General features: G+C 42.7%; 1 protein-coding gene across 10 annotated transcripts in view; it reads right to left on the bottom strand.

Annotated features, from left to right (window-relative positions):
- The window catches only part of FAT3 (FAT atypical cadherin 3), a 626029-nt gene that overhangs the window by 549291 nt on the left and 50258 nt on the right, over window positions 1-26480 (bottom strand). The gene's annotated exons all lie outside the window — the stretch shown is intronic.

Genomic DNA, 26480 nt, shown 5'->3' with positions numbered 1-26480 from the left:
TCTCTTCTCAATGCTCGAGCACGCAGGGCTGCCAAAAGGCAGGAGTGGCTACTCAGGAGGAGGAGGTCTCCTCGAGAGTAAGGCTTGAGGATAATTGGCCACTCCCTTAGCCTATTTAAGTTACATGCCTTTAGTAAGTTTCTTGCTGGAAACAACTTGTAATTATCACCAGAGCATTTTTGGAAAAGTCTTATCATATCTTGTTTTCTGAGCTGGTTGCCAACCTTTGCCGGACTTTGGTTTATTCTTGCTACTTAATAAATTTGATAAGGACCATTGGTGTGTGTCAATATCCTCGGGAATCCGGAGCTGGGGCAGAACAGATAGATAGATACTATAGATGATTGATAAATAGATAGATAGATAGATAGATAGATAGATAGATAGATAGATAGATAGATAGATAGATAGATATAATCTCATTCTTTCCCTATTCATAAAGCCAGATCTATAGTCTTTCATATAATGAAAATCATTGAATGCAATACTTGATTGCATTATTCTGAGTTACTTGGGCACAGAAATGCCCAAGCTTGAATTCAAGTGAAGATCATGCCCAGCAACCACAACTTGCATATGGGTAGAGGGGGAGGGGAACTGGGCCATATGAGCAGCAGGCCGCACTCGTGCACACAGCCTTTGCATGAATGGTGGGTCGGTGCACGCACAAGATGAGCTGCACACAGGCGCTCCGGCCAGCCACTCACGCAGCCCAATTCCAAATAGGCCACGCCTGGTAGTGGGCCACGACCCAGAGGTTGTGGATCCCTGTATTAAATCAGTTGCATGCTTTGACTTCTTGTAAGACAAGGAAGGCAAACTGTGTCATAATGTCAATTGCAAAGTTTCCCCTTTGCACAAAGCATCTCGCAAGTAAATCAGTTTCACAGTCCTTTAATTGTCTCTTTCAAACATTTCTCATTCATTTTAATGGCCGGGAGGAAATCAATGGTATTTATTTTTTTCGAGTATCGGCATTCTTCCTTCTTCTCCTTCCCTCCCTCCTTTCTCTCTCTCTCCTGCTTTCATTACAACCGTGTGCTCTATTAACATGATGTCAAGGAACATCGCAACTATTTGTAGATCAAGCAAACGAGCAAGGGGAAAGAAAAAAAAAATAACGCCAGTCCTTTCTTAGAGGGAAATGAAGCTCAGACTGTCTTTATGTTAGAGATCCGAGAGAAGGGGAGGCAAGGGGTGGGGGGTGAGGGTTGAGAAATAAAGCATTTTCTTGGATGCACGTAAAATAAAAGTACCCCCCCCCTTTTTTTTTTTTGCAGGGGCCACTAAAAAGCACTGCCCTCCCAGTGCTGATTTTACTTTACACGCATTTCTATACCCTGGTCAAATGTCAATGTGCAGGGAGAAAAGTAATTAGAATTCAGGTCACTAAACTACAGTGGAAGCGGGGGGGGGGGGAACGAGAGAGAGAGAAGGAGGGAGGGAGAGAGAGAGAGAGAGAGAGATGAGCCCTCTAACTATGCATTAGTGAATTAACCAACTGTTTGTGGGTGTGTGGGCTCTCTTGATATTCTGAATTATTCTGTAGCGCCACCACATTTTAACTGTTGACCCCCTCCCCACCTCCCCGAGTCTAGCATGAATCTCTTCTAATTCACCTACTTCAAAGTTCTGAATTATTCAGCTAATGTGCTCCGAGCCAGGGCCCTATTTAAGAAAGGGGCTATTTTCCCACTTCAGAGAATGTAAGTGAGGGAGGGGGGGGGGCAGCAGGGGTACCACATTTTGCATTCCATTCCAGGGGCCTTACATAAAAGACTCTATATAATCAACATCTTCGAGCCTTAATCTTATTTAGGAAAGAAGGGGGGGGGGAGAGAGAGAGACAGAGAGAGACAGAGAAAGGGACAGAGACAGAGAGACAGACAGACAGAGACAGAGGGACAGAGAAAGAGACAAAGAGAGAGAGACAGAGAGAGAGACAGACAGACAGAGACAGACAGACAGAGACAGAGAAAGGGACAGAGAAAGGGACAGAGAGCGACAGAGAGACAGAGAGACAGAGAAAGGGACAGAGAGAGAGAGACAGAGAAAGGGACAGAGAGAGAGAGACAGAGAAAGGGACAGAGAGAGAGAGACAGACAGACAGACAGAGACAGAGAAAGAGACAAAGAGAGAGAGACAGACAAAGAGACAGACAGAGAGAGACAGACAGACAGAGACAGAAAGGGACAGAGAGCGACAGAGAGACAGAGAGAGGGACAGAGAGAGAGAGAGAGACAGACAGACAGAGACAGAGAAAGAGACATACACACACACACACACAGAGAGAGAGAGAGAGAGAGAGAGACAGAAACAGAGGGAGGGAGGGAGGGAGGGAGGGAGGGAGAGACTGTACAAAGAAGAGGAGGCAGCTGGAGAGAACAACCCAATTCCTAAGCTACCTCGACGGCGCAGTAATGAAGAGTCCCCTTGTGTGACAGAAAGCATCTCTTTCTTCAAAGAGTAAAATTGTAGGTCAGACGTGCTGACAACCAGGCTAGTCTTCCCAGTGTTTCCAAAACGGGTAATCGTTGCAATTCCGAGACCTGTAGCTACTTGGCTTCTAAGCATATCTTTAGCAAATATGCAAAAGGAAAGAAATAAGACTCTATGAATGCTGTAATACACTTAGACGCATCTCAGCACTGGCGACAGCATAAAAATAAGGACGGTGGCAATTCCCCTAGTAGGGAACGACGGGGGAGAAGGAATATCCATGGCAACTCCTAGGTAAAGGTAAAGGTTCCCCTTACACATATGTGCTAGTCGTTCCCGACTCTAGGGGGCGGTGCTCATCTCCGTTTCAAAGCCGAGGAGCCAGCTCTGTCCGAAGACATCTCCGTGGTCATGTGGTCGGCATGACTAAACACCAAAGGCGCACGGAAAACTGTTACCTTCCCACCAAAGGTGGTCCCTATTTTTCTACTTGCATTTTTTACGTGCTTTCGAACTGCTAGGTTGGCAGAAGCTGGGACAAGTAACGGAGGCTCACCCCGTTACGCGGCACTAGGGATTCGAACCACTGAACTGCCGACCTTTCAATCGACAAGCTCAGCGTCTAAGTCACTGAGCCACCACGTCCCTTAATTAGTTAATTGCTTTGTGGCAGAGCAACCCACCAATCTGGTACCTACCACAAGTGGTAGTTTGCAGGACCAATGCAATTGTGCCCGCAATTATGCCCTCTCATCCCAAAGGTGCTTTTTTTTCCCCCAAGAGGCAACTGGGTTTTCTTGTTTTTCTTTGGAGACTCAATATAAAGTCGTAATTCGAAGACTACCTGTACAGGGTAACCAAGAAAAAAGTTATTTCACAAAGCAAGCTATCCATTTTTAAAAAGCATTTTCCATATCCAGCTCTCCAATTTTTATATAAGTTGGTTCCGATGGGTCCAACAGAAAAATATCATTTTGCTTCCCAAACTTTTAGATATTTCCAGAAGCTGGGTCAGTCCAACTTTGCAAAATGCAAATTCTCTTCATGAAAGCAGCATGTTGCTGCTTCTTTTCTTTCCCTTCCAGTTGTGCATTTTGCGTTTAATAGCACGGCACAGTCTCTGGGGGGTGGGGGGAATAAACTCACAGAGATATCCTTTTATAGACACGAGGACAGCTGCTGCGTAATTCGAAATATGCTGTAACACATACATAGAGTTCCAGGCTGTCGTTTTCACCCAGCAGAAGCATCAGTTCTGAATCACTCTATAGATTTTACATATGTGAACGCAGGCCTTGGGGGACTCTCTGAACAAAACTGTATAATAAAGAAGCATCAGATAGTATTGAGATATTTTGGGGGGACAGGGGGTAGAGAAGGGGGTCAATTTTAAGATCAAAGTTTTCTCACGGGCTTCTGAAAAATGAAAAAAAAAAGGAGCTTTCCCCCTTCTAAAACAGTCCTTTCCCCATATGAACAGAGAGTTTTGGAACTACAGGTAGTCATTGACTTATAACAGTTCACTTAAAGGTAAAAGTAAAGGTTTCCCGCACATATACATGCGAGTCGTTCCCAACTCTAGGGGGCGGTGCTCATCTCCATTTCAAAGCCGAAGGGCCAGCGCTGTCCGAAGACGTCTCCGTGGTCATGTGGCCAGATGATTAAGAGCCAAAGGCTCACGGAACGCTGTTACCTTCCCACCAAAGGTGGTCCCTATTTTTCTACTTGCATTTTTTACGTGCTTTCGAACTGCTAGGTTGGCAGAAGCTGGAACAAGTAACAGGAGCTCACCCCTGTTACACGGCACTAGGGATTCGAACCGCTGAATTGTCAGCCTTTCGTTCAACAAGCTCAGCGTCTTAGCCACTGAGCCACCACGCCCCTTACAATTCACTTAGTGACCGTTTAAACTTGCAACAGCACTGAAAAAGTGACTTATGACCATTTTTCTCACTAATGACCATCGCAGCATTCCCATGGTCACGTGACTTCTATTCGGAGGCTTGAACACAGACTCATGTTTATGACGGTTGTAGGGTCCCGGGGTCATGTGACCTTCTGCTTTTGCGACCTTCTGACGAGCGAAGTCAACGAGGAAACCAGATATTTTGAACAACCGTGTTACTAATCTAACAGCTACATTGATTCACTTAACAAACTGAAATTCTGAAACAGGAAGGGGAAAACACTGAAAACATTATGGCTGTGTAATCATGTGATACAGCAAGAGCAAGCGCACTTAAGACTTATATACTGCTTCACGGTGCTTTACAGCCCTCTCTAAGCGGTTCACAGAATCAGCATATTGACCCCAACAATCTGAGCCCTGATTTTACCAACCTCGGAAGGATGGAAGGCTGAGTCAACCTTAAGAAGGTCAGGAACTCCTAACAGTAGTTAGCCTGCAATACTGCCTTCTAACCACTGCGCCACCATGGCTCATACGCTTCACCAGGGTAGCGAAAGCAGCTACATTCACACAATCTCTTATGTTTAGTTCTAATCTGGGTTTTCCTTTTGGCGAATCAGTTTATGATTCAAGTATTATGCAAATCCAGGAACCAGTTAAGCAAATAAAGCGTACTGAATCTGGCGGATGTCTGTCAGTGTTATGTACCAGTGTCAAGCTAGATATGGTCATAGCTAATGTTAGGATATGGTTTGAGCTAACAAGTTGTCCAGGCAATATATGTGTTCTGTAACTTTAATATGAATATGTATTGTGTGACTTTAAAGTTTTACTGCTGATTCATTGTAATGCTGAGTCATGCTGTAATTAGTTGTGAACGTATTTAAGAAAGGTACTGTAACGTATTCAGTTGATGATAAGCTACCATAGTGTGTGGAGCTGCTATCATTGTGCTATCATCATTGGATGGATCTGCTACCATCGTGGTTTGTGAACCAGAGTGAGTTTGTTATTCTAACCAACTACTGTTTGTGTGGTAAGAAGATATTTGTATCACTGGGCTGATTTAACTGGCAAAGACTTGGATTGATTTAAAGACTATGAGATTGTTTTTTCACTATAAAGCAAACTTTTGATAAACCAGTTTGCACATCTCTTATTCATTGCTCTCAGCAACGTTTCTCTGTGCTCTACACTCTGCTGGTTGGTAACACAACAACAATATCCTTAACAGCTAATTTACAAGCTTTACGTTTGAAGGCTCTTCCACGAAATGGTTCCACTTAAAGGAAGAAGTCCTACATTATCTGCCAAGTGCAACGGACAGCTGATTGAATACATCATATTGGGATGTGTTAGCTCCAAAATGCCTGCTAAACTGAAAAACACAATGCTGCATAGTTTAGGGCGATTTTACGTCATTTGCATAATGGTGTCCTTTGCTTCAATCTGCACCTTTCGCCTCGTGATGCCGTTATGCAAATGAAGTAAACTGATATAACTGATGTAATTAGTGTCACTTGTGCGATGACACACCATACCGTAAATCAATGTAAATTGAATGGCGTTGTCCAGATTAATACGGTTACTTTGGAAGCAATGGACCTGTCCATTATTTGAGGGGATGTCTGGATGGAAATTTAACAGAGTAACAGAGTAACAGAGTTGGAAGGGACCTTGGAGGTCTTCTAGTCCACCCCTTGCTCATTTAGGAAACCCTATGCCTTTTCAGACAAATGGTTGTCCAATCTCTTCTTAAAAACTTCCAGTGTTGGAGCATTCACAACTTCTGGAGGCAAGTCGTTCCACTGATTGATTGTTCTAACAGTCAGGAAATTTCTCCTTAGTTCTAGGTTGGTTCTCTCCTTGATGAGTTTCCATCCATTGCTTCTTGTCCTTCCTTCAGGTGCTTTGGAGAATAGCTTGACTCCCTCTTCTTTGTGGCAGCCCCTGAGATATTGGAACACTGCTATCATGTCTCCCCTAGTCCTTCTTTTCATCAAACTAGACATACCCAATTCCAGCAACTGTTCTTTATATGTTTTAGCCTCCAGTCCCCTAATCATATTTACTGCTCTTCTCTGTATTATTTCTAGAGTCTCAACATCTTTTTTACATCGTGGCGACCAAAACTGGATGTTAATATTTCAAATATGGTTTTACCAAGGCATTTATAAAGTGGTATTAACACTTCATGTGATCTTGATTCTATCCCACTTGGCTCAATACAGGAGGCTGGTCTAGAAGACCTCCAATGTCCCTTCCAGCTCTATTCTGATTCCTCAGAAAGGGCTGGAAAGTTAAACCCCTTTCTTATCCTGAACTCTGTTGACAAGCATATTGTTGGATAATCTGGGGTTTTCTTGCTAAATACATTCCCTCTGGTTCTGCAGATCGTGGTCAATGCATGTGATACAACATCCTACAAGAGGCTGCATAAACAGAGGGTGAATAAGCAGGATGCATAAATAGAGGGAGAGAATCAAGATCACGTGAAATGTTAATACCACTTTATAAGGCCTTGGTAAGGCCACACTTGGAATATTGCATTCAGTTTTGGTCGCCATGATGTAAAAAAGATGTTGAGACTCTAGAAAGAGTGCAAAGAAGAACAAATAAGATGATTAGGGGACTAGAGACTAAAACATATGAAGAACGGTTGCAAGAACTGGGTATGTCTAGTTTGATGAAAAGAAGGACTAGGGATGACATGATAGCAGTGTTCCAATATCTCAGGGGCTGCCACAAAGAAGAGGGAGTCAAGCTATTCTCCAAAGCACCTGAGGGCAGGACAAGAAGCAATGGGTGGAAACTCATCAAGGAGAGAAGCAACTTTGAACTGAGGAGAAATTTCCTGACAGTTAGAACAATTAATCAGTGGAACAACTTGCCTCCAGAAGTTGTGAATGCTCCAACACTGGAAGTTTTTAAGAAGATGTTGGATAACCATTTGTCTGAAGTGGTGTAGGGTTTCCTGTCTGAGCAAGGGTTGGACTAGAAGACCTCCAAGGTCCCTTCCAACTCTGTTATTCTATTCTACGACACAGGCGGGGTTTGCTACATGTTGGTTTCAAACTGATTTTAATTCTCTGTCTATATCTTCCAGCGTTGCCATGGATTCGGGCAGCCTTGCAAATTCGATCAACTAATGAGAAATAAATCAGTAAATAAGTATTCCTCAAGGAAACGGAGAGAACACAACAGCAAACCACGTGCTTTGATTGCATAAGCTTTTAAGAATTTCCATTTTCACCTGGATTTTTGCTTAGAGAGAGAAATTAGGTCTCTGCTCCAAATGGCCATTGATTTATTTCTCTGGTTGCCGTTATTAAATGCTAGGCTTCATTTTGATTATTTTAATGACCGCGATGGAAGAGATACTATTTTTTCAGATAATGCCATCATTGCAACTTGAGCAAAAATAGTAAGAAAATTGTTAGCCTCTCTAATCTGTTCTGAGATATCCATCCCTTTCCCAGTAATAAAAAAAATAGAGTCTTTTCAATGACACATATGAAGGTTTGGTCACTTCCTTTTAATGCTATGTTGGCATATTATTGGAATATTTTATTTTGCCCACCAACCATCATCTAAAAAATGTCCTTAAAGACCACAAATGACCCCCAAATTTCTGTTGCTAAGTTAGACGTTTGTTAAGGGAGTTTTGCTCCATTTTACAATGGTTAGACAGTTGTTAAGGGAGTTTCGTCCCATTCTTGCTACAGCTGTTAAGTGAATCCCCGCACTTGTTCAGTTAGTAACATAGTTGTTAAGTGAATCTGGATTCTCCATTGACCTTGTTTGTCAGAAGGTCGCAAAAGGGAATCACATGACCCCAGGACACTGCAACCGTCATAAGTATGAGTCAGCTGCCAAGCTCTGCAGACAAAAGCACTGTAATTTAACACCAGCTGTCTGCAATTAAAGTAAGTTCGAATCTTGCCAGGCTCAAGGTTGACCCAGCCTTCCATCCTTTCTAAGGTAAGTAAATTGAGGACCCAGATTGTGGGGGCAATAAGCTGACTTTGTATAAAATATACAAAAGTATGAAGGCTATTGTTTAATGCACTGTAAGCCGCCCTGAGTCTCCGGAAAAAATGCCGTTTCAGAAACATTACGCAGCTCTAAATTGACTTAAATATATTAGTGAAGTTTGACATTTGTGGGTTTTGGTCTTTGAGAAGAGATGATGGACTGATAATCAGGAAAATAAAATCTAGCTGTAGATGCTGACCGTGTACTTACCCATCACAACATTTTATGTGCCTCATATTATGATTCTCACATTAACAACTTCCTCGATTGGCTTTGGCCGCTGGCCCATTAAAATCCAAAACTCTTTTGCCCAATTAAAGAAAATGTGCCTGATTAAAGTTATTCAATTAAACAAATCTTGGTCAGCGAAACCATTAAAATGAAATGTCCTAATGGAATTCATTTAAATTTGCATGTGATTACAGCAATTGCTTTGAAGGAAAGGGTTTTTCATTTTTAGATATTAAATTCCTGTCCTGCAATGACCTCTGCTTTAGAAAAAGATAAAAGTTGGGTTTACACACCTCCCCCCAACGGGTCATGTCCATCTCTAGGACAGCAGTGTTGCCATCTCCGCTTCTTGGCCAAGAGACCTGCGGTATCCAAAGATGTTTCTCAGGTCATGTGGCCAGCAGGATATCATACTGCAGTACAGAGCATGCAATATAATGCAGAAAGATGTTACCTTCCCACTGAAGTGGTATCTATATACCGTATTTCTCAGAGTACAAGATGCACTGGAGTATAAGATGCAGCTTAGTTTTTGGGGAGGAAAATAGGAAAAAAAAATCTGCCTACAAGGTATTCATCTGGCTAGCATCCGTAGTCTGGTCAGCTTCAGCACATTAGTTTGCTGGTTTTTTATCTCCTGCTTGGGGATAAAAAACAGCTTCTAAAGCACAACTGAACTTTGGAGAGAGAAGCAATGAGAAAAGCAGGGAAAGCACGGAGATCGCTTCACTTGCTAGCGCCTCGTTAGGGCTGAAAAAAAGCTTCACAGCTGAGACTTGGAGGGAGCAGGCAAAGCACGGAGATCGCTTCACTCACTAGCACCTGGTTAGGACTGAAAAAAAGCTTCACAGCTAAGAGTTTGAGGGAGCAGGCAAAGCACGGAGATCGCTTCACTTGCTAGCGCCTCGTTAGGGCTGAAAAAAAGCTTCACAGCTGAGACTTGGAGGGAGCAGGCAAAGCACGGAGATCGCTTCACTCACTAGCGCCTGGTTAGGACTGAAAAAAAGCTTCACAGCTAAGAGTTTGAGGGAGCAGGCAAAGCACAGAGATCGCTTCACTCGCTAGCGCCTCGTTGGGGCTGGAAAAAAACTTCGAAAAAGGTACCTTCGGAGTATAAGATGCACCCAAATTTTCAGCCTCTTTTAGAAGGGAAAAAACTATGTCTAATACTCTGAAAAATACAGTATCTACTCGCATTTTCATGCTTTTGAATTGCTAGGTGGGCAGGAGCTGAAACAAGGAACAAGTGTTTTTCCTTCCTTCCTCTCTCCCTCCCTCCCTCCCTCCCTCCCTTTCCCTGCCCTTCCTTTCCCTTCCCTTCCCTCATTGCAGCATCCTGCTGTCATGTGATTACCAACTGCAACTTTCTTTGCTAGCTTCCTACAGGCCAAAATCAAGCCAGCAGGACATGAAATCCTCATTTAATGACCCGCGATGATTCACTTCATGACGACAACCGGAAGTGCCAGAATATCCATCACTAAAATCAGTATCTTGGCCTTCATATCTGCATCAATTAGTAACAGAAATTACGATTTCGATTCCGATCGCTATCATTAACCGAGGACTACTATAATGCTTGTCTGGTTGAGAATTACAGTATATTTATACATCACCTACACTGTGAATTTCATCACCTTCACAAGGGAAGCTTTGTAAATCACAGATTCAAGATGAGACATCATCAACATATAGGTAGCCCTCGACTTACAACAGTTCATTTAGTGAAAAGTTACAACGGTGCTGAAAAAAGTGACTTATGACGTTTTTCACGCTTATGACGTTTTTCACGCATCCCGTCAGTCACGTGATTTACATTCGGATGTTTGACAACTGGTTCATATTTATGACGGTTGCAGTATCCTGGGGTCGTGTGATCCCCTTTTGCAACCGCTTGACAAGGAAAGTCAGTGGGAAGCCAGATTCACTTAACAACCATGTTACTTGTTAAGGATATTCTTGGTTCATAACCGATGTTATGAGTTATTGAGCAGAGTATCCCTTGAGTATGCACATGAAAGCGGCTGAGCGTGAATAACCACAGTTAATATACTGACACACTGAGTTGTGGTAGTCTTTTACTTTTAGAAAAAAGTAAAGCAAAGTCCAATAACAATCCAAGTCATACACAGATAAGGCGATAGTTAAAATATCAATTCAGAGATATTCCAAGTACAAAGTCTTCTTACCAGTTGTTGTCATTACACAATAAAAAGTTCTTCTTGAGTTTCAAACAGGAACAAGTTCAGTATTAAAACATTCAATAAATAGTAGAAAGCAACAAGTAGCAATGATCAGTGATCATGCAGAGATCAGGTAGAGAGTAACAGCAAATAAGCAGATAAAATGGTGTAGTGTTCTTAAGCCATGATTCAGGCTTCCCCCTTAAGTACATTGGCTACAGAGCTTAGCCAATCAGGATACAGGATGATGCAATACAGTCTTAAAGCAATATAATACCTTTTGACAAACATGTATTGATAGTTTATATATTGCCTGACCAACTAGTTAGACAATAGCCATTTCCTAACATTACTAACTTAACAACTGCAGTGATTCACTTAACAAACGTGGTAAGAAAAGTCGTAAAATGGGACAAAACTCAACTTAATAAATTTCTCACTTAGCAACATCAATTTTGGGCTCAATTAATAGTATGTTGAGGACTACCTGTATTTATTTGTGCTCATCTGTTTCAGCCTAAACCTTCTCTTGGCTTAATGCATCATAAACACAAACCAGGCCCTTCCTGGAAAAAAAAAAATCCATGGATTTGATAGCCAAAGTACAATAGCGCTCTTTTTTTTTTTTTAAGCTTATCAAGATAGTGAAAGAATCATCCAACATACTCCAAGCAATCTTTCTCCCTTTGTTTGTTCATGCAGACATACTTATATGGGAAGTTTTTTTAAAAAAAAAATTATTTATTGTTTAATTAACACCATTGCTCCTGAAAATATATTTTCAATCCTCCTGGGCATGTTTTATAGGATTTCATTAGCGCTGGATAAAACAAGCAATGACGGTTTGCCATGTGCTTTGATTGCAGGACCCGGTCTTGTAAATCGGAAATGGAAATGGAAATGTTTGTCAGCTTGCATGAAATAATATGTCAGCAGATGCAAGAGCTCACACACTGCTTTTGGGGAGCTTATCACTCCTCAAATCACATTTTTGATTTCTTCCTCCACATCTCTTAGAATATATTATATTATTACTAGCGTTATGGCGTGGTTACAGTAGCCAGGAGACCACAATGGATAGTGGTAGTTTGGCTTGCCAAGGTATCAGGCCTGTTATGGGAAACTCTTGCACGCTTTCCAAGGTACGCCAGGAGGGTAAGCCCGTTTCCCACCAGAGAAAAAGATGAGCAGCTCTTCCCCCTTTCTGGAGCTACCTTGCAAGTGGGCGCCACAACCGGGAAAATTCAGAGCCATCAGGAATCTGACTGCCTGCACAGAGCACAGCTCGTCTGCCCACCAAAGTGGTACCTATTTATCTACTTGCATAGAACAAGCTTTCCAACTGCAAGGTGGGCAGACATTGAGGCAAGGGATGGGAGCTCACCCCATCACACAGAGCTAGGGCTCGAACCACCGGACTGAGACCATGTCCAGCATCATTAAGCCACTAAGCCACTGAGTCACCACTCCTCTCATCTTGGAATATATCACATATCATTCATTCTACCCATAGTTAAGCAGTTCCCAATCTTTTTAGCTCCAGGGTTTGGTTTTGAGAAAGACAATTTTTCCACGGACCAGGGGAAGGAAGAGCATGCAACCTATATCTCACACATAGTGCAGTTTTGCTCAAGGTGAACTGGATTTAGAAGTCTTGTGAGTATGAAGGGACTCAAGACTGATGACACATTTGACCCCTCCCTCGGGCTAAGCCTGGACATCTTTTACAGCTTAGATCTTAAATTGAGGGCTACCTATACCAAGAATAGGACAATTAAAGCAAACTGTATTTGAATAGCCAAAACAAAAACTAAAAACCTGGAACACAGGAAGTGTTCAAACACACATCCCGTCCACATCACATTACAGACTCAAGAATCCTGGGAAATGCAATTCTATTGAATGCTTTTCTTCCTCCATTAGAAGCCCTATTCTACCCATTCACAATTAGTGTGTCTTCAAACAAACATTCTTATTTTTTTTATTATTCGTTCATACGTACCTATCACCTGCTTCATTTTAGGGGTAAGCACATTACCCAGAAAAATCAAGCTAAAAAAAAATCAAAGGCATTAAATAAAGAAACGCTTTATAATTTAATTAATTTAATAAGAGCCTTGGTAGTACAGTGGTCTAAGGCACCCTGTTATTAAGTTGGTTATTAAGACCAGATGCCTGCAATTACTGCAGGTTCGAATCTCACCAAGGCTCAAGGCTGACTCAGCCTTCCATCCTTTCTAAGGTAGGTAAAATGAGGACCCAGTTGTTGGGGCAATAAGCTGACTTTGTATAAATATACAAAAGAATGAAGGCTATTGCTTAGCGCATTGTAAGCCGCCCTGAGTCTCCGGAGAAGGGCGGCATATAAATCAAATTAAAAATTAAAAAAAAATAAAAAAAAAATAAAAAAAATAAAAGTAATTTTATAACCCTATTCACTATTATCTCTCGATACCTTTCTTACATGGAAGGAAGCATGAATGACTTCAAATGCCATATTTGCCTTAAGAGTTAGAAGGACTCGGTTGGCGAGAGAAAATGCTGCTGACATGGTGATACTGGGCAAATTGACTGGTTATTGCCTTACCTATCCACTATAACTGGAAACAGAGGTCTCTCTTCAGGTCCCTTCTCTGAGAAAATGCCAAAATCAGGGAACTGAAAACCAGGTCTTCTGATCTCCTCTTCAAAAGTTAGATTAAGTTACACCCAACCAGTTTGGGAATTCAAGGACATCAAAACCTGGTTGTTCCTGGAAGATTTGGGGATATGAACTTTGTGAGTTTCTAAATGGTCTGGTGGCCTAGAGGTGAAGACCCTCACCTCTCACTCAGAGGGTTGAGAGTTCAATCCTAGATGTTTCTCTCTCCTAGGGCACAAAGAAAAAATATCTGCTGTGAACTCCACAAGGTGTCAGGGAGGGCATCCGGCCAGTAAACACTCCATCCAGTTGCCCGAATTAAGGGGTTGCAAGGTCCTAAAAAGGGAGTTAACATTGTGACTATTTATATTGACAGAATGTTTTCTTGCAGCATTAGGAATTTGAATACCATGCATAGAGTTGATTGCACAATCAGCCAGATGTTTAGACTGGATTTGACATTTTTGGCCACCTACTGAGCTTTACTGTGTTACAGTTGCTATTATAGTTATTAATATTTAAAATGCATTGTTTTAACCTTTGTTACAAAAGTGAAGACTCTGGCTCTAGAGATGACTATGATTGAAAGAGTCTGTAAGCCTACATAATGTTATTATAGTTATTAATATTTTATGTACATTGTTTTAATCTTAGTTACAAAGGTGGAGTGTCGGCTATGATTGAAACAGTCTGTAAGATTACATAATAAATGTCCAAATAGAAATATGTTATGAGCCGTGGTGGCGCAGTGGTTAGAATGCAGTATTGCAGGCTGAATCTACTCACTGCCAGCAGTTCGATCCTGATTCCTGACCATCTCAAAGTTGACTCAGCCTTCCATCCTTCTGAGGTCGGTAGATTGTGAACCCAGATTGTTGGGGGCAATATGCTGACTCTGTAAACCGCTTAGAGAGGGGGGCAAAGCACTGTGAAGCGGTATATAATTGCTATTGCTATGTTTGTCACCATGCCATAAGGAAACCAAAACTAGTTTTAGTCCACATGGTCTCACTCTAGTCAATGCAAGCTAGATCTGTCATCGAATGGGGGTTGCCCAAATTTCATCTACTAGGACAACCTGTGGTCTGCAGACTCCTGGGGGACCATGATGTTGTCACAGGAGATTCTGTGAAGGCTTGAAGAAATGTTATGTTTTAAATATAATATAATAACAGAGTTGGAAGGGACCTTGGAGGTCTTCTAGTCCAACCCCCTGCTTAGGCAGAGAACCCCACACCACTTCAGACAAATGGTTATCCAACATCTTCTTAAAACCTTCCAGTGTTGGAGCATTTACAACTTCTGGAGGCAGGTTGTTCCACTGATTAATTGTTCTAACTTTCAGGAAATTTCTCCTTAGTTCTAGGTTGCTTCTCTCCTTGATTAGTTTCCACCCATTGCTTCTTGTCCTACCCTCAGGTGCTTTGTAGAATAGCTTGATTCCCTCTTCTTTGTGGCAGCCCCTGAGATATTGGAAGATTGCTATCATGTCTCCCCTAGTCCTTCTTTTCATTAAACTAGACATACCCAGTTCTTGCAATCGTTCTTCATATGTTTTAGCCTCCAGTCCCCTAATCATCTTTGTTGCTTTTCTCTGCATTCTGGAGTCTCCACAACTTTTTTACATCGTGGCAACCAAAACTGAATGCAGTATATAAAGCTTGAGTTAAGTCTTTGGGTTTCCGTGGCCATGGTCCACAACCACAAAAAGATATTTAAAGGGGGCCCATGGTGAAGAAAAGGTTGAGAACCACTGAACTAGGAGAAACATATGGTACCCTGTCATGTTTAAGAGGTCTCAAAGGAAGCAAAGTACAGTGGCCACAATTGGCTCCGGCAACTCAGTTGCTAAACAAAGCAACTGCTAAGTGAAAATAATGTGACCATAACTGTGCTTACAATTTTACTATCGTTTTCTTTTGCTTCTGTACTGGGGCTGTTTTGTTGTCTCCGTCTTTTAGGGCACCTTGGTACGTGTAAGGTAAATAAGTGACTGAGGTAAATAAGCGAGTAAAAAAAAGAACAGGAAAACGTTGTAAATGCGAGAGCGTTGCTAAGTTGTTTTCTTCTTGAAGTATCAGTGTAACTTTGAAAGTCACTAAACGAGGCAGTGGCTAAACGAGGACTACTGTACGCAAAAGGTACAGAAGAAACAAGACAGTACTATTCTTTTCTCAGGGACGCAGTGGCTCAGTGGCTAAGATGCTGAGCTTGTCAATCGAAAGGTTGGCAATTCAGCAGTTCGAATCCCTAGTGCTCCTGTTACTTGTCCCAGCTTCTGCCAACCTAGCAGTTTGAAAGCACGTAAAAAATGCAAGTAGAAAAATAGGGACCATCTTTGGTGGGAAGGTGACAGCGTTCCGTGCGCCTTTGGCATTTAGTCATGCCGGCCACATGACCACAGAGATGTCTTCGGACAGCGCTGGCTCTTTGGCTTTGAAATGGAGATGAGCACCACCCCCTAGAGTCGGGAACATCTAGCACATATGTGCGAGGGGAATCTTTACCTTATTCTTTTCTCACTAGCTCCTGCTTCAGAGAAAGACGGATTCTGTAATGAAAAAAGGAGATGGACCGTACAACCAGTTTCTCGATTATGCTCCTAGGTAACATAAAGGCTATTTTTAGTGACAAATGGGTAGTTTCCAGAGTTGTTGTTTTTTAACAGCAACTGCTTTGGGAAACACATGAAAGAGAAAAAATGAAACTGGAATTACGCTAGTCGCTCAATTTAATTTCCCCCGTGGAGATTTAAAACCGATTCAAATTGGTCAGTTGGCAAAGAGGTTCAAGAGTAGAGATCGTCCTCCACTTCCAACAACAATGGAGCCCAAAATTTAAGGTTGCTAAATGAGAAATTTGTTAAGTGGGCTTTGCTGCATTTTACGACTTTTCTTGCCACCTCTGTTAAGCGAATCACTGCAGTTGTTAAATTAGTAACACGGTTGTTAACTGACTTTGGTTTCCTCATTAACTTTGCTTGTCATAAAGCCGTGATGGCGAACCTATGGCATGCATGCCACAGGTGGCACACAGAGCCATATCGGTGGGCACGCAAGCGTTGTCCTAGCTCAGCTCCAGTGCGCATGTGCGCACGAGGCAGCTGATTTTCGAGCCTTCCGGGCCCACAGGAAGTCAAGAAACAGGCTGTTTCCAGCCTCCAGAGGGCCTCTGCAGGGATGGGGAAGGCTGTTTTCACCCTCCCCAGGCTCCTAGAAAGGCCTGGGGAGGACGAAAAACAGGCTTTCCGGTCCCATCATGCCATCACGTGCCAAAATCAGGGGGAGCACAAGGGGGGAGGTTGCGTGCGCATGTGCGGGGGGGGGGCAGGGAGCATTGAATTATGGGTGTGGGCACGCGCACACATGATCCCCCCATACTTCCCCCGTTTTTGGCACGCGACGGCAAAAAGGTTAGCCATCACTGTCATAAAGTCGCAAAAGGGAATCACGTGACACTGGCATCTGTCATAAAGTTGAGTCAATTATCAAGCACCCGAATGTAAATCATGGGACCATGAGGATGCTGCAACAGTCATAAGTCTGAAATATGGTTATAAGTCGCTTTTTTCAGTGCCGTTGTAACTTTGAATGGTCACTAAGCGAGTTGTTGTAAGTTGAGGACTACCTGTACATAAGTTCATGTCCCCAGCCTCAGAATTAAAAATAAAACAAAATTGTTTTACTGCTTTGTGCAACGCTTCCCTGCAATCTTCGAAACAGCAAAAAAGAAGGGGCTACTTGCAACTATAGCAGGGGTGGGCAAATGTGGCTCTTTTACAACCTGTGGACTTCAACTCCCAGAATTCCTGAGACAGCCAAGCTGGCTCAGGAATTCTGGGAGTTGAAGTCCACAGGTCGTAAAGGGGCCATATTTGCCCACCCCTGAACTATAGGGATGAGAAAGCCATTTATTATTCAGAAATCTTGATAAATTGAGACTTTCCTGTCTCTACTATTCATCCGTATATTTGTAACCCAACTATAGCAGCCTAAACTCACAATTTACACCGCAGATACTTCGTGTTTGGAGAACGTGGAATAATATATTCACAAAATGGCTGCATGTTGTTTTTTGTTCACAAAATGGATATCATGGAACACAAACTAACCATGCGCCATCCTGCTTGAGCAGGGGGTTGGACTAGAAGACCTCCAAGGTCCCTTCCAACTCTGTTATTTATGTAAACATAAACTGATAAAACTGCCTTCTTCCATGTATTTTTACCCTTTAGAGTTCTCTTAAGCACTACAACTGCCTGCAAACTCATACAGTTCGTCCTTCACTTATGACTGTAATGAAATCTACCGTGTTTTCCCAAAAATAAGACCCTGTCTTATAATTTTTGAACCCTGAAATAGCGCTTGGCCTTATTTTTGGAGAGATCTTATTATTTGGGGCACGTGGAGCAAGGTGGGGCTCCTCTTGCCATCTTACCTGATTTTCAGCTCTGTCTCCCTAACCCTAATCAGAGGAAATGGCGGGGACCGGCTGTGCATGTGCTTAAATATTTTCAGGGAGGACGTATTTTCAGAGCAGGGCTTATTTTCAGGAGAGGATTTATTTTGGGGGAGGGCTTATTTTCGGGGGTGGGCTTATTTTCAGGGAAACACAGTACTCATTATGATCATCAGTCCTGACAGTCACAGAACAGGTCGCCTATGTAACCAACCTGATCTGACTTTTTTTTTGCAGTGGTTGTTAAACGAATCAGTGTGGTGGTTAAGCAAATCCACAGTGATCTCCAGTCATTAACTGAACCTACTGTGTGCTATGGGGCATTTTGTCTGAATGTCAAGAAAACTCCAGGCAGAGATTTGGACATGACTGAACACAAGAAATGAATATAGATATCTTCCACCATCAAAGATGCTGAAGATACTTTCATTTTCAAATTTTCCAAAGATCTGGAAATACTGCAGGGCTCCTGCTGTTACAGGTTCAAGCAGCAGATTATATATATAGTAGGCACTTCTTCTTGTTGTGCCATATCTGTCATCAGACGTTGGCGAACTTATTTTTATCAACAACCACATGAATAAGTGCTGTTGAGTTTTGTCCAAACCAGCCCCTTCGATTTTGAAGCCATGATGTTCTTCTTCTGCCTGGACCTCGTTTGCCTTCAATCTTTCCCTGGAGGATTAAGTGAAGTATGCCATATTTTTCCAAGTGTCGCATCACATGTCCGAAATATTCTAACTTTTTGCTTTTTTATGGTTTTGATGATTTCCTTCGGCTTTCCCAGGTGGCTTATCACCTCCCCATTTCCGATTTTGTCAACCCAACTTACACATAACAGCCATCTGAAAATCCACATTTCAAATGTTTCTAGTCTCTTCAAGTCACTTTCTGTCAGAGACCAACCCTCTACTCAGAGAGTAGAGCAGGATAGAAAAGATGTAACATCTGACAAGCCTGGTTTTCAATCTTAGTATGCACTACCACAAAAAAAGCAGCACTTTAAGTAACCTGCAGAAATGGGGAATTAACCAACAGTTTCTTCTGGTAGAAACAAGCAGGTCAATTCCAGTTGGAGGAGGCAGTCCTGAAGCTATTTTGGTGCTATAATAGAATTCAACAATATAAATTACTTCCCAAATGTGAGTTAGTGTGATTTAAAACTATATACATCCACATATGCTAATATAAAAGTCATGTAGATAGATGAGATCGTCCCTTTTTTTAAAAGAAAAGTGACCTAATAAAGTAACACAATTCTCTAATAAACTTTTACGGTGTCTGTTGCATGTCCTTTCCAAATTGTTCTTGCTTTGACGTTTGCACCATCTTGATGTTCAAGATCAGGGTGGATTTGATTTAAATCAAGTCGATTTAAATCACGATTCAAATCATGATTTAAATCACTAGTAAAAAGGCTTGATTTAAATCAACTTGTCATCTCTGTCCCAGCAGCTCCTCCTCTAACCCGCAGTTGACTCACTGACAGTCCCAATATGACTGAACGCCAAAGGCGCACAGAACGCTGTTACCTTCTTACCGAAGGTGGTCCCTATTTTCCTACCTGCATTTTTTACATGCTTTCAAACTGCTAGGTTGGCAGAAGCTGGGACAATTAACTTGAGCTTACACGGCACTAGGGATTCGAACCACTGAACTGCCAACCTTTCGATCGACAAGCTCAGCCTCTTACCCACTGAGCCACCGCGTCCCTACAGCAAATCCACATTACCCATCCACAAAAAATTAAGAAAAACAAAAAAAAATACAATGGTCCAATCACCAAATCAACCCCATTGGGGATTAGTGATGTCCCTAGTCAATCAATGAATTGTATCAATGGCTAATTTCCAACGAGGGCCACCACAAACCACCTTAATTCTTTTTCATTCAAGCCAAAAATCGTGGGTGAGCCCAGCCAAAGTGTTTAAGTCTCTCGGAAGGTGGCATTAAAGTGGAATTGGAGAAATTGCTTGGACGGGGGAAACAATTCAATCTGTTCAAGTTCAACGATCTCAGTAGAAAAATGAGCTAACTTCCTTCCTTCCACTGAAATCTGATGGAACTGAGAATTTCCAATGTCCTCTCATAATCTGCTGCATCAAAAATTTGTGTTGCAGGTTCCTCAGCTATTTTACATTCCTATACAAGTAAGTTGTCAACTTAGGACCACAGCAGAGGTCGAAATTTCTATGACTAAGCGAGTTAGGTTTACCTGGTCGTTAAATGAATCTGGATTCCTCATTGACCTTGGCTTATCAGAAGATCACATGACCCTGGGACACATAAACATGAGTCAGTGGCCAAGCATCCTAATTTTGATCATGTGACCATGGGGATGCGACAATGGTCTTAAGTATGAAAAACTGTCATAAGTCACTTTTTTCAGAGCCAATGAAAAGACGTTCTTATTAGCTTTCTAATAAGAAGTGCACAAAAATGAGTATAGCTTTACCGTTAAGTTATATTAAGAAAAACTTGCAAGTTTGAAAGTTTCCTTTGGTTTTTTACTCTCGTAAACATTAAGGAGGGTCACTTCTGAGATACTTTTCCCACTTCAGCCAGTGGTGGTATTCAGCCGGTTCGGACCAGTTCGGGAGAACTGGTAGTGTTGACCTGTGGGTGGACCCACCTACCAGCCCTGGTGCTATGCCGTCCTATTTAGCCACGTTTTCTAAGTTGCACGCGCAAGCCACGCACACAAGCAAAGTGCATGCACGGAAGGCTGGGCACATGTGCGGAAGGCGCGCTGGTGCAAAGCGAGCATGTACATGCATGCGCTCACATTTTTGGTGTGCGGCGAACCGGTGGTAAAATTATGTGAAACCCACCTCTGACTTCAGCCTCTTCGTTTATCAAACCATGGTCTAGGTCCGTGATGGCGAACCTATGGCACGGGTGCCACAGGTGGCACGCGGAGCCATATTGGTGGGCCCGCGAGTGTTGCCCTAGCTTAGCTCCAGAGCGCATGCGCGCACCGGCCAACTGATTTTCAGGCCTTCCGGTCCCACCGGAAGTCGGGAAACTAGCTGTTTCCGGCCTCCGGAAGAATGGGGAAGGCTGTTTTTGCCCTCCCCAGGCTCCTAGAAAGCCTCTGGAGCATGGGGAGAGGGAAAAACGGGCCTACCGGGCTCACCATGCCAAAAGCAGGGGGAAGTATGGGGGGTCACATGCGCATGCGTGGGAGGGCGGGGCGCATTGAATTATGGATGTGTGCACCCACACTCGCGACCCCCCCGTAACCCCCGCTTTTGGCACATGATAGCAAAAAAGTTAGCCATCACTGGTCTAGGTTGCATCTCTTCCTCCAGTCTCCCAAGGTCATCATCACACACCGCCCTCACACACTACTCAGGGGACCCTTAGGACACAGATAAACCTCCAAGTGGCCTCAATGACCCTCTAAAAAGAATGCAAATGACCAGCTGTCTGCAAGGAGTAAAAATCCTTCCATTCCCACCATCCAGTCAGAGCTGAAGAAGCTTCTTGGATGAGAAGTGAAACGTCTTCAAAGAAAAACAAGGAAGTCCAGCTGTCTCTTTGGGACCACCATGAGCTGGATGACTGAGAATACTCCAGACCCACACCATTACGTTAACCAACAATGGAATGAGACATTTCATTACGTGCATCTTGTGGAACTGGCCCGTGAATTGGACACGTAGGGAGGCATGGATCCTGGGTAGCTAAGATTCAAATCTCCTGTAGTCTTTTCTAAATAAGTGGAAGATGTTATTGCTTGCGTTTTCTTTTTGACGATGGCTGAAGAAATAAAGTTAATCTCCAATGACAAATAGCCAGTTCAGTGACAGTGACAACAGGTCTCAAGAAAAGAAATGCACAAATAGAAGAAATAAAATGCCCATATTCCCTTGAGGAAAACACAGCTACTTATTTAAACACACTGAATTTTTCCATATATGGCTTTATTCTCAAAGCAATATTTAGCACATGAAAACCCAAAAGAAACTTGTCTGGAATATACGACGGATTTTATTTCTTACTTATTCACCATTCTTATTTTCGTTGCTTCTCCTCTAATAATTCTATTGTTTTTGTTAAACATCTCTTCAATTAATACTATATATTTTTAAAAGTCCTTAATTTTGGGGGAAATAAATGTACAGATAATCCTCACTTAACAACTTCCATGTTTAGCAACTGTTCAAAATTACAACATTAAAAGGAAGCTTTATGACCGGTCTTCACAGTTATGACTGTCACGGTGTCTGCACACTCACGACAATCACAAATGTGACTGCAATTTGCCTGCTTTTGACAAGCAGAATGAATGGAGAAGCCAGCAATAAAATCACAACTCGCAGTCACATAATACCTTGCTTAATGACTGTGGGTGGTTCACTTAATGACTGTACAGCAGAATTAAGGTCATATGTCTGTCATGGGTAAATGATGTCCTGTTTAATTACCAGGTCATGTGGTGACATACAGATAGTCCTCAATTTACAATCATTCATTTAGTGACTGAAGTTACAACAGCACTTAAAAAAGTGACTTATGATCGCTTTCACACATCAAAATTCAGACACTTGACAACTGGCGTGTATTTATGTTGCGTTGTCCCAGGGACACGGGCTCCCCTTCTGACAAGCGAAGCCAATGGGGATGCCAGATTCACATAACAACCATGTTACTAACTTAACAACTGCAGTGATTCACTTAACAATTGTAGCAAGGAAGGCCATAAAAATGGAGCAATCTTGCTTAGCAACAGAAATTTTGGGCTTCAATTGTGACTGTAAATTTTAGTCACATTACCCAAAAAAAGATGTTGAGACTTTGGGGAAAAGTGCAAACAAGAGTAACTAAGATGATTAAAGGCCTGGAGACTAAAAACTATAACGAACGGTTGCAGGAATTCGGTATGGCCAGTTTACAGAAAAGAAAGACTAGGGCAGTGATGGTTAACCTTTTTGCCGTTGAGTGCCAAAAGGGAGGGGGAGCGGGGGGGGGGGTCACATGCATGTTTGCCCCCACCCATAATTCAATGCCCCCTATGCCCCATCCCCCCGTGCATGCGTGCATGACCACCACCACCCACTCCTGGCATGCAACAGCAAAAAGGTTACCAGTGGGACCGGAAGGCCTGTTTTTCACCCTCCCCAGGCTCCAGAGGCTTTCTTGGAGCCTGGGGAGGATGAAAATGGCCTTCCCCCCACACACACACCCCGGAGGCCCTCCAGTGACCAGAATCAGCCCGTTTCCCGAGTTCCGGTGGGCCTGGAAGGCCCAAAAATCAGCTGGAGCTGAGCTAGGGCAACGCTCGCGTGCCCGCAGACTTGGGTCCGCGTTCCACCTGTGGCACGCGTGCCATACGTTTGCCATCATGGGACTAGGATGACATGATAGCAATATTCCAGTATTTGAAGGGCTGCCACAAAGGAGAGTGTGGTTAAATTATTTTCTAAAGTACCAGAAGGCAAGACAAGAAACAATGGATGGAAAGAAAGAGAGAAGAGAGTTGGAATTAAGAAGAAACCTGGAATTAAGGAGAAACTTCCTAATAGTGAGAGCAGGGTGGATTTGATTTAAATCATGATTTAAATCACTAGTAAAAAGGCTTGATTTAAATCAACTCAATTTAAATTATAATTTTTAAAGAGCAACTGTCATCTCAGCTACTCCTTTGACCCTCTGTTGACTCACCGATGGTCCCAGTGTTGCAGAATATACAGCCTCATGCTACATAACTAAGCTCCATGTCATGCTGAATAAACTAAATTATTTATGTATCTTAAATAGAAAACTATCTTACGATAGATTTTTACCCCAAAAGTTTTTTTATTAAAATAAATTCGATAAAAATCAAAAAAATCCAATTTAAATCAAAAAAATCTGATTTAAATCAAAAAATCTGATTTTTTTGATTTTTTAAAAAAAATCATTGATTTTTATCCACCCTGAGTGAGAGCAATTAACCAGTGAAACGCCTTCCCTCCAGAAGTTGTGGGTACTTTATCAGTGGAGGTTTTTAGAGACTGAACAGCCACTGAAATGGTATAGGGTTGTGATGGTGAACCTATGGCATATGTATAGGGACCACCTTTGGTGGGAAGGTAACAGCGTTCCATGCGCTTTTGGCATTTAGTCATGCTGGCCACATGACCACAGAGACGTCTTTGGACAGCGCTGGCTCTTCGGCTTTGAAACAGAGATGAGCACCGCCCCTTAGAGTCGGGAACAATTAGCATATATATGCGAGGGAAACCTTTACTTTTACCTTTTTACCTGTAAAAGACGGGAAAGGTGCCTTCAGATTTGCAAGATTCTGCTACTGTCATTTTACTACCAAGGTAGCGTTAATACTCAAGGTTTGTGCTCGTCTGGATTACCTTGAAGGGCTGACAGTATTTGACCTTATGCATTTTCATTCCTTGCACTTAAAATCATATCAAGACTCCGCCTGAGGCCTCTGGCAAGTTCGATTTCATCGCATCTACAGAATGGGATACGCTGAGCTCAACAGACTAAAGGCTGCATATACATACCTTTGTTCTTCTAATGCTGCAGGTCTTAGATTGGTGGATTTTTTTTTTTTATTTCACCTGTATAATGCCTCCCTTCCTTTCTATGGCCTATTTTTCACCACTCTCAAGCTCGTAGGCATTTCTCAGAAAACAAACTCTCCCATGAATATTTCAAGCCCACCAATCGTGTGAAAGTTAATTCTCCTTCAGCAGTAATTCCTTTCAGAAAGAACCAAAATCTAAAAGCTTCTTCCCCCCACCCCCACCCCACTGAGAGTCAAAGCATCGTTTCCAAAATCCCATGATGATACAGATATATCAAACCAAAGCCCTGGTGGCACAGCAGACTAAAGCACTATTATTAACATCAGATGTCTGCAATTACTGCCAGTTCAAATCTCACCAGGCTCAAGGTTGACTCAGCCTTCCATCCTTTCTAAAGTAGGTAAAATGAGGACCCGGATTGTGGGGGCAATAAGCTGACTTTGTATAAATATACAAAAGTATGAAGGCTATTGCTTAACGTATTGTAAGCCGCCCTGAGTCTCCGGAGAAGGGCGGCATATAAATCAAATTAAAAAAAAAAAAAATAGAAGTTCTGAAAATCAGAGCTTGTATATTTTTTTACACCATGCTACATGCCTTTTTTTCAAGCTAAGGATCCCGATAAGATAAACTGTCTGAGTGGACAGTCACTTAAATATGAGCCAGCAGTGTGCAGCAGCTGCCAAAAAAGCCAACACAGTTCTAGACGCCATAAACAGAGGGATAGAATCAAGATCACGTGACCTGTTAATACCACTTTATAATGCCCTTGGTAAGGCCACACTTGGAATACAAAAGCATCCAGTTTTGGTCTCCACGATGTAAAAAAAGATATGGAGACTCTAGAAAGAGTGCAGAGAAGAGCAACAAAGATGATTAGGGGACTGGAGGCTAAAACATATGAAGAACAGTTGCTGTAACTGGGTATGTCCAGTCTAATGAAAAGAAAAACTATGGGAGACATGATAGCAGTCTTCCAGTATCTCAGGGATTGCCACAAAGAAGAGGGAAATGGCATAGGGCAGTGATGGCGAACTGCCCAGAAACATCGCGCGTGCACACGCGCACTCATCAGGGCCGTGCTCTGGAAAAGCCAAACTTCCGGGTTCTAGCGCGCATGTGCACCCAAAAATCAGCTGGCCGGCGTGCACACTGGTTTTCAGCACTGCCGCACACATGGACAGCTGATCATCAAACGCACATGTGCACCAGAAACCCGGAAGACAAACAGACAAGGCCATGCATGCTGGGCAACATGGCTTTGTGTGCCACTTTGGGCACGCGTGCCATAGGCTCGCCATCATGGGCATAGGGTTTTCTGCCTGGGCAAGGGTTGGACTAGAAGACTTCCAAGGTCCCTTCCAACTCTGTCATTCTGTTAAAGTCACTCGCACAAAGGTGGAAGCAGTGGTGGGTTCCTCCTGGTTCGGTCCGGTTCGGCCGAGCACGTAACGGTGACGATATGTCACCGAACCGGTTCTCCCCCCGCCCTCCCACCCCCCCCCACATTATTCTTACCTTTTATTTGGTCCCACCCCAATCTATTGCTGCCTCCTGAGTCCCAGCTGATGACTAGAGGGAAAAAAAACTGTTTAAACTCTTGCCGCAGGGCTTCAAAGGGCCGTCCTACAGCTGATCAGTGTTAAAAGCAAACAAATGAGTCGGGTCTAAGTACGAGGACTAGTCGTAAGTGCGAGGACCTTCCAGAAATGACTCTGACCAGCTAGCCATGCCCACCTAGTCACATGACCTCCAAGCCACACCCACAAAATAAGCCACGCCCACAGAACCGGTAGTAAAAAAATTTAGAACCCACCCCTGGTGGAAGCCAGTGGAGTAACTGAAAGTAGAAAGTGGATTTTATCCTTGGAGATCAGCCACCGCAAAAACAGTACAATAGAAGTTCCAAATCAAATAAAAATAATAAACTTTCTATGGAGAATGTACGCGCCGTATTTTTTCTCTTTGCCTTTTTACAGCTGATCAATTAGATTTATTCAGGTAGGGTAGGACACGAGTCATAAAGCATTTCCAAAACAATTTATCAATGA

The sequence above is a fragment of the Pantherophis guttatus genome, chromosome 5 (genome assembly GCF_059756535.1).
Source record: "Pantherophis guttatus breed Tessera chromosome 5, ASM5975653v1, whole genome shotgun sequence".
NCBI classification, from domain to species: domain Eukaryota; kingdom Metazoa; phylum Chordata; class Lepidosauria; order Squamata; family Colubridae; genus Pantherophis; species Pantherophis guttatus.
Note: the sequence above shows the minus strand (reverse complement) of the source record. Positions and strands in the feature narration are given on the sequence as shown.